Here is a 9,387-nt window from a genome sequence, read left to right as displayed (position 1 = left end):
TCATCAGTGCCAGGGTATAAGGAAATCATATGGATGTTGCTTGAAGGGGTGGGAATGAATGAATGAATAAATTCTCACAAATAACAACTCAAATAAATGGACACTGATTTATGGATATCAAGTATATTTATACTGGTATGTTTTACAGTATCTACTACTTCAGATGACTTTTCTTGTCATGATAGAAGTGTGAGATCCCATGTATATAGTGATGTCCCAAACTCACACTAATTAGATGCACATCCAGGCCACACATGGCAATAATGAGTCTCATTGAGATATTGTAGATATGCTGTCCGTGTGATTTCAGCATTCCCAAAAGAATTCAAATGCTTAACAATCATATTTCAGATTTCATTTTCTTACTAAATTTATTAATTTTTGCTTCAGTTAAAAAAACTCAGTATTTACCCTGGACTAATTGAATATTATGGGACTTTAAAATATTGCATTAATACATTCTTTATTTCATGCTTTTGTACGGATAATTTTTGTTTTACTGATTCGAATTGACTTCACATGGTATTTAAGTTGAACATTTCAAGAGTAATGAGGGCCATGTTCCTACTTACAGAGTCAATATCTCCATTTAGGACAGGTGTCTGTAAAATACAACAACGAGAGGATAAAGTGATACTGCATTCACCTAATAACCAAGATATCTTTAATCACCACTATTTTGAATGAGAAATGGCTTTCAGAAGATGACAGAGATTTCTTTAAACATTAATCTTTGTGTTCCCTAGCTGGCACAAGAGTGATTCACCTGTCTTGGTGACATCCAGGATATTTTGACTTGGAATTTTCTTCTCACTCAGCTTGGCATACTCTTCCTGTGTCTCTTCACTTATAATGTGGCATTTTGCTGTATTTCATAAGATAGAAGTCAAAATATATGGTCTTTAGCGACATTTCTGAATGCAAAACCTATCCTAATTTGTAAAAAATAAATAAATAAATTGATCAAGGTTTATTTTCCACTAGTACATCACATCACACCTTCTGTTCATTACCCCCTTCATGTTGGTAATGCAACCCAGCAAGGGAATTTAATGGGAGATTGATTCATACATTCAGGATTATCTCATTTTTCTACATTTTGGAAAAGCAACAAGAAAGTAATTTCTTCTCTCTCATATCTGTACTTCAAAAGGAAGGGAATTCTGTAATGTACAATTGGAATTTTGTGATGAATAGATCTGAGCATATCTATTTTATCTCAATATATGATGTAGAATCTACTCTCTGCACTTTCTCTATGAAAAAAAATGGCAGAGGAAATCACCAAGGTGCACATGAATCCTACTATAGTTTTTTGTATATGTTTTACAGACAATTCCTGTGCCTATACACAATATCCTGATATTGCCATCCTCCCATCACCCTTTCTCTCCCTCCGCTCATATCTCCTTGTTCCCTGAACCACTAATTCTTTACAAGTCATTTCTATTTATTGTTATATCCTTATTTTCCCTCTTTTTCTCTATTATCATCAACAACAAACAAAAAGTATCAACAAAAAGTGAGAATTACCTACTTTCGTAAAGTTATGGCAGAGTTTTAAGACACATGTGAACACGTTCCTATAGCAGCTTAAATTGTGAAAAAAAAAATACATGTATACTCATTCTCAAAATACAAAACATCATATTTTCTCCAACACAGAATCAAATTGAATACTTACACAAAACTAGAAACACATCTCACTTTCCCTTTCATTATAATAATAGTTAAGTTTTAATATCATAGAATTCATCGAGACAAAATCCACTGAGAAGTACACCACCTTTGGGACTGAGAAGAAATATGTTTTCAAGATGAGACAATACCTTTTCTTCTACTTATTTGAGTTGCCCAAGTATTCATTATTTAAACTATGGAACACTTGGGTTGGAAAGATGGCTTAGTGGTTAAGATATTTGCCTATAACCCAAAGGAACCTACTTCAATTCCCCAGGACATAAATAAGCCAGATGTATGAGCTGGCAAATATGTCTCTAGTTTGTTTGCAGTGATGGAGGCCCTACGATGCCAACTATCTCTTTCTTTCTGTCTCAAATAAATAAAATGTGGAGCACTTCAAGAATTTGTTTGCCATCCCTAAACAGGGGCCATGTTAATCTAATCTGTATCATTCCAACTTTAGTAAATGTACTACTGAAGTGAACAGTATCTTCTTTTTGTCATACTATTTTCAACTACTTCATCCCAAACTAAAACAGTGTCTCTAATTCAGCAAACCCCAGATATTCTACATACAAAAATATGAAACTTTATAATTATACTCACTTATTGCTGGTATGAAGTTAAGTCCCAGTTATTAGTTGCAGGTATAGGAGCCTAAAGTTGGCTGCATGACATTCAACTTAAGGTTATTTAATACCTAGCTTCTGGGATGAGGAGACCGCTTAGCATTCCTTTAATACCTGTGTACCCAGATTCTATTCCCTAGTACCTACAAAACACAAATGCACAAGGTGGGGCATGCTTCTGGAATTTGTTTGCACTGGCTAGAGTATTGGAGTGCCCATATTCTCTCTTCCTCTCGTTCTCAAATAAATTTTTAAAAATAGACGTTTTAACTGCATGGTTCATAAGATTTTCAGTGATATAAATAAAAGTTGGGATGGAGTTATTGGAATATCTTTGCTGCATTTGTCATTTAGTAATTCTGTGAGTAGATCATGTGCTTCAATATTAATGTTTTAAAATTTTAATTTGCAGATGAAGATTTGATGACAACATAGGAGACATGTTCGGAAAATGCAAATATTTGGTTTCTTTGTCTGAAAAAAACTTACATTCATCCTAACTTGAAAAACATGGCTGTATATTGGACCATTAAAAATAATTTTATTTAGGCATTTGAGACAAATGGAGTGAAAGAGAGAGAGAAGAATGAAAGGGGAGGGAGAGAGTTTGAGAATGGGATTCCAGTGCCTCCAGCTTTTGCAAGTGAACTCCAGATATAACCCCTAACCTCTGAGGCTGGATTTATGTGGGCAATGGGCAATAAAACGTGGATCCTTAGGCTTTGTAGGGAAGTGCCTTAACCGTTAAGCAATCTCTCCAGCCCTACTTGAAAATATTTTTGTGTATTTATTTATTTATTTATTTATTTATTTATTTATTTATTTACTTATTTGTTTATTTGGCGAGGTATGGAGTTGCATGCCTTTAATCCCTACACTATGAAGGCAGAGATAGGTGGGTTACTGTGGGTTTAAGACCACCCTGAGACTACAGTGAATTCCAGGTCAGCCTGGGTCAGTGAGATCCTATCTCAAAAAAAACAAAACCAAAAAAAATCATTAATGAATTAATTTTCTTATTAATACATTAATTTGAGAATGAAAAAGAAAGAAGGACACAGTTGGAGAGAATGTGGTTGTGCAGTGTTTACTCCAAATCCTGATATTTTCTAGTAATCATCAAAGTATCTAAGGGTATATTTTCAATTTTCATTAAAATTACAGTGATTTCATTAAGTCCAAGGATTTCCCACAAATTCTAATCAAGCACATGCAAAAGCCTGAAAACATGGAGGACATAAACTGTCATGTGTTAATCACATCACATCCCATAATGACGATCTTAGGATTTCATTCCACAGATTTCCCACAAATTCTAAGCAAGCACATGCAAAAGCTTGGAAGCATGGAGGACATAAACTGTGATGTGTTCATCACATCACATCTCATAGTGACAACCTTAGAATGTGATGTAAATCATAAATCCTGGGGCCTCTGTATGAGTTTGTATTATGAGGATTTGCATTGTCCTTTTGCTACTGGGAGTGAGAACAATCTTAGGTTTAATGTCTTGTGCTATTTTCCACAACAGTATGATGCTAAAACGCCAAAGTCAATATTCATTATAAAGTTAAAAATATAAGGTCATAGTAGATTCCAAAGGGCTCTAATATGTTTCATATATCTGATAATAAATGTCTGTACCTTTTGTGATAATAATTGTATGATACCACAATGAGAACCTTGTGAAAGGGTACTCCAAAATGGAAGGGTAAAATTCAATCCATTTTTTTCAGAGCACTTTGAAAGTAGGATTTGGACGAAGTAGCAGAATTTGTTGTTATTCTTAGAAATCCATTCATGTGAAATTGAGAGCCAAATACCTTTTTATAGTTTGAGTGAATACCCTTTACCTTTATACACACTGTATTAAGTGCTGTAAGGGTTTGTGCAAGATTACAGATGTGCATTCTGACTTATATAGAAAGACAATACCAGCAGATTTGATTTATTATACCCACATTTGTGATGACCAACGTGACGGAACCAGACACTTGGGGAGCTGTGATATGAGTTATCAAACTTCCATGTGCCAATGAGATTATCAACAGCAATACTTGATGGTTTAGCCCATATAAAGTGAACTGGATGACCTGGAAGAGTAAGAAACAACAAAACTCTCATGTGGTAACGTGCTTCTGTTGAATACTGGCTCAGAGAAACAGATAAACAACATGACCATGAAGTTGAATGAACTGCGGAGTTGGTTTCATGTCATCACCCTAAAATATCTAATACTTACTAGAATTGCTGCCCTGTGGATATATAAGATACCATGCTTTGAGTCTGTATCGGTGGCACTCGCCATCTTGCCTATGGGAAAATTATAAGAAATACATCAATTAATATACAACATAACTCTGAATGAGCCAAAAATAAAAAAAAAATGCTACAGTTCATATGCTGAGAGTAAAACTCACTCTGACGGTTTTAGTTTTATGCCTTGTCTTCCTTTTACTTTACAGAGTTCATAGGAAATTATTCACAGATTTCTATACATTTGAATCTGGGTCAGCATGCTTCACCTTGGGGGTGGGGGACAGATTGTGTGTGAACTGAAGCATATCTTTCTGAGAGGAGTGTCTGAGTCCCATGATGACCTTATTTTTGAGAAAACAACTTAAAGTGCAACTTTTTTTTTCCTCCCTGGGTTTGGATTGTATTACCTTATTACAGCAGAAAACAAAAGTTAAAAAAAAAAACAAACTTTCCTCAAACAATACTCATGATAATAAATGGAGGCATATCTCATACTCAATTCTAAGCAAACTCATGTGAATTAGTACCACCCATTCATATTATTAACAAAGTTTTGTTTTTGTAATTTCCTAATTATACTCATCCACTACATCCTGCAAGTGTACAGTTATATCATCTTTCAACTTTGGTTCTTCCTGTTCTCATACTTTCTCACTTAATAAATACAGCTTTCAAAAATTTACTACTCATTGTTAATGTATTGTGTTTCCCTTGAATCTTGAGAACTATCTTCTTTTACATTAAACCTTAATATGAGAGAGGGAAGTAGTCTCTGAATTTTAGCTTATTTTTCAAACAATTGAAATTCTGCCCACAATGGTTCTTTCCAGTGTGGTCCTGATCTTGTCAATTTAGTTCTGCATGTGTGTGTGAGTATCATGCATATGCATACTTTTAGGAATACTGATTTGTGTGTGGCATGTGCAAAGGTGAGCCTGCTGTCAATGTTTGTGTATTTCATTGACCTATTTCTCATGCTGAGTTTTTCTTGATGAACCTGGATCTCACTGAATCTCCCAGGGAAACCATAGGCATATCTCTGTGGTCATCCTTTCTCTGCTTCCCTAACACTGGGCTTTCAGAACTGTCCTCACACAACTGGATTTTTATATTCTAACAAACTAAAATAACCTCCTAGTGCTTGAGTGGTAAACACATTTATCCACAGAACCATCTCCACAACTCATAGAGTTTTTTTGACTTGGGCAGAGAAGAAATCAGATTCCTTATGTCTTTCAAATTTCTATGCAAATAAAAATAATTGGGGAAAGTTTCTTATTTCCAGGGTTAATGTTTTTGCAGTAAGACACTGTCCCTTGTCTCACACACTTATCAACAAATTCACTCACTTTATGGAAGGTCATTATTAAGTAAGAGTGTGCCATACAATGGTGAGGGGCAATATATTTTCTCCTAGAGTCCTTCATAATTAAACAGGTGATAATTTTGAGTGTTGGAGGAAGCTCTTGGAGACGGAGTGTTTCCTTTTACCATGGTTTTGCTAGAACTCAACACATAAATAATTCTGCCACCAAAAATTGTAAATAAATTCAGGTATATGTCCCTAATTGCTAGGGCTATGAAAATAACTGAGAAGGCTACCCTGAAGTTATGACACTATAGGATTTTAGCAGATAATTGATTCATGACTTATCCAATCCAATTTACATATGGTGGTATATGCCTACTATCACACTACCTGAGAGTGTTAGGCAAGAGTTACAAGAATTTGAAGTTACTTTCAAAGTCATGGATTGAGTTCAGATATTGAAAAACTCTAAAGCAAAGCCACTGAGTCTTCTGGTGTTTATCATGTTATGGGCATAACGGGTAGCATTTTTTTCTTAGCACGTTCAAAAAGTTAATAAAATCATTAACAACAGCTTGAGTTGTGCATCTCTGGGTCATTTAAGGTTTGTTCATGGCAGTATAACTAGATTCTGGCAGGGACTGAAATGTAACATGAGCAAAGACCTCATGCTTCTTTCAAGAACGGACAGCAACTCCAGTTTTCTTAGCAGTTCTCTGTCTCTCAGTGGAAATTTGACGCCTTTGTACCAGCCAAAATTCCACATTTGGTGTCTTGCACACAAGAAAAATCTTGCTTACCTCAAATCAAAAGAGATGAACATTTCCTTATAAGCATCATAAAATTCCACCTCACGTACATAAATCCTTAACAGGCCATTCTCTACTATACTGATTAAACTGTGTGAAGCTATGGACACCGTGCAATATTTCCCTGAAAACTAAAAAAGAAATGTTCAATTATAAGCATCAGCCATTCCTCTAACTTTCCTCATCAATATCTATTGTGATCATGGCACCTGATTTTACTCATAAAAATATAAGCATCAAATCCTTGTGGGTGAAGATGTTGTTTCAAATCCATGCACATTGTCATAATTTTCCTTGCAACTATGGTTAAGTCCAAGGGATATATTGCAATATCTGCAGCTTATGGATAGGTATGCAATTTTTTGGCCAAATATAATGATTAAACTTAGCTATTCATTTATTGATGCTGTGCACACAAATTTCTTTAATATTTTATTTTATTGGCTATGCACAGTATTCTTGAAATGCTAAAAATGGTTAAGGACATGAAAAAGAAATATAAGGAAAGTTAACTCTATTTAGAAGAGGTCATCCATGCTTCCGTAGTGTTTTAAAAGTGAAAAGAGCAAGGTATGCCATAAAAAGTTATAGAAAACCTGATTAAAATATAATATGAAACAGTCACATTTTGAGCATAAATTTTATGTGATTTCTAAGATATAATCTGTGACAATTCTGTATTTTTCAGTAGGATTTCACTCTAGTCCAGGCTGACCTACAAATTCCTATGCAGAACACAGTATTTTATTGTTACCACCTTCATATCAAGTAAAAACTAATTTACAAATATTATGAGGATAATTACAGAATTATGAAAACACAAGAACAGTGAGCCATTGCCCTATGAAATGTCATTCATGCCCTTCTAGAAGGCTCATACACCTGAAATTATGATCACCTGCCCTCTGTCAAATCATGGTAGACATGATACCTTAAGAGGTTTCTTCTCTGCACACACCAAACAGCTGAGCGCCACAGCCAGCAACAGAATCTTCATGGTTTTAATCTGTCTTCTCTCTTCCTGAGAAGCTCAGGGCAGGTCTCTCACTCTGCACAGAAGGTGGTAGGATGCCGTAGATAAAGTCCATATCTGCAGAATGTGGGAGGATCCAACTGCTAATCACAAGACTCTAAATGTTTTTTTTTTTTTTTTCTCTTTCTCGTTTTTTTTTTTTTAAGTTTTTTTTAATTTATTTTTTATTTTTCCAATCCTGATTCAAGGTGGTTTGTGTCTGGGTTTGGCATTGCTTTATTTTTGTAATGAGATTAGTAAAAAGCGATGATAGAACTGAAGTGTAAAATTGATATTATATACCTGAAGGTGCACCATCCACAGGAAATATTTCAAGGACAAAAATCCTTTTATACTCTGTTATATAATGGAAGGAGATGGAAAAGAGGACTCCGGGGTTTCAGAGAACATGGGCAGAATGTGGGTTTGGGTCTTGAGATTTTCTTTGGCATTTGATGTTTGCTGGTGTGGTTACTCAGTGTCACCAGGGGAGCCAGGGACTTAATCTGGACTTGTATGAGGCTGTGAGGTACTGGAGGGGCATGATGGCAGGAGGAGTTAAAATGGAGGGAAGGATGTTTAGAACCGCAGTCCATTGTGGTATTTGAACACAGACCTTCCTGTGAGTGTTTCAGGCCTTCAATTGTTATGTAGGGCTAATACGGGGGGCACCCTGAAGTAATGTATGGGAAGCTCTTGGACTGGCATGTTTTAGAGAGAGTTAAAAAGTAGGCCTCAGAATGACCACTTGAGTTCTTGAACTAGAATGATAACTTCTACACTGCACTTTTCTGGCAGTTAGATGAGCTATGAGAGAGGCATACCTTCCTGAAATACTTTGACACATGACACTGGGGAACTGCTTTATACTTAAGGGAAAATAGGGGTAGATGTGGTGATCCATGCCTTTATTCCCAGCAAAGAGATGGAGGTAGGAAGATCTTTGGCATTGAGACCATTCTGAGATTACATAGCGAATTCTGCATCTCCATGGGCTAGAATAAAACGATATCTCAAAAGGAGAGAGAGGGAGAAAGAAAATGGGTATGACAGAACCATGAGTACCTGTGTGCCATGATTAGTAAGGCAAGATGGTCACTCCTTGGGATGGGTAGGCATTATCTTTATGGAGAATCTGCTTGGGGAACATAGATGCTAGAGTAAATGCTGATGAGGTGTGTGATAGGTTGCTGGGAGCACAGTAGCAAAACTGAGAGAATCAAAGTTCATATGTGGACGTGGTGGGGAAAATCAGAATGAAATCTAGGTATTTCCACAGGTGCAGGCTCTGTACACATGGCAAAAGTGGGTCCCAGGGAGCTATCAATAATCCTTCCAGGTATTGTAACTGGCCAAACCTGCTATCACCCAGGTCCTCCAATATAACCAATGACTATGACTCTAACACTGCACAACACTAACCTGGATTCCAGGTTTTCCACAATTCTTCAGGCACCATCATCACAATGCAGATTCCTCACCTCTGAGGTCTAGTGGAAGACTATCACATGGTGAAGTTGAAAACCACCTTCATAAAAAACTCCAGATAGAGGGACAGTTCTGCCTCTAGTAGCACCCTCCAGTGTGACTCCACTCCCAAATACAGCTGGAGAAAAATACATACAAATGTATGTCTTTATGATGGCAGCATAATCTTGACTCAGATACTAGACAGAGAGGGGTTTT

General features: G+C 36.1%; 1 non-coding gene across 1 annotated transcript; it reads right to left on the bottom strand.

Annotated features, from left to right (window-relative positions):
* Positions 1 to 2,063: 2,063 nt before the first annotated feature.
* LOC123457205 lies at positions 2,064 to 2,168 on the bottom strand. The gene has a single exon (XR_006634941.1). It is a non-coding gene; the product is annotated as a U6 spliceosomal RNA (small nuclear RNA).
* Positions 2,169 to 9,387: the final 7,219 nt, after the last annotated feature.

This window comes from Jaculus jaculus (assembly GCF_020740685.1).
Source record: "Jaculus jaculus isolate mJacJac1 chromosome Y unlocalized genomic scaffold, mJacJac1.mat.Y.cur SUPER_Y_unloc_2, whole genome shotgun sequence".
Taxonomy (NCBI): Eukaryota; Metazoa; Chordata; class Mammalia; order Rodentia; family Dipodidae; genus Jaculus; species Jaculus jaculus.
The sequence above is the reverse complement of the archived record's forward strand: the minus strand, read 5'-3'. Positions and strand labels throughout refer to the sequence as shown.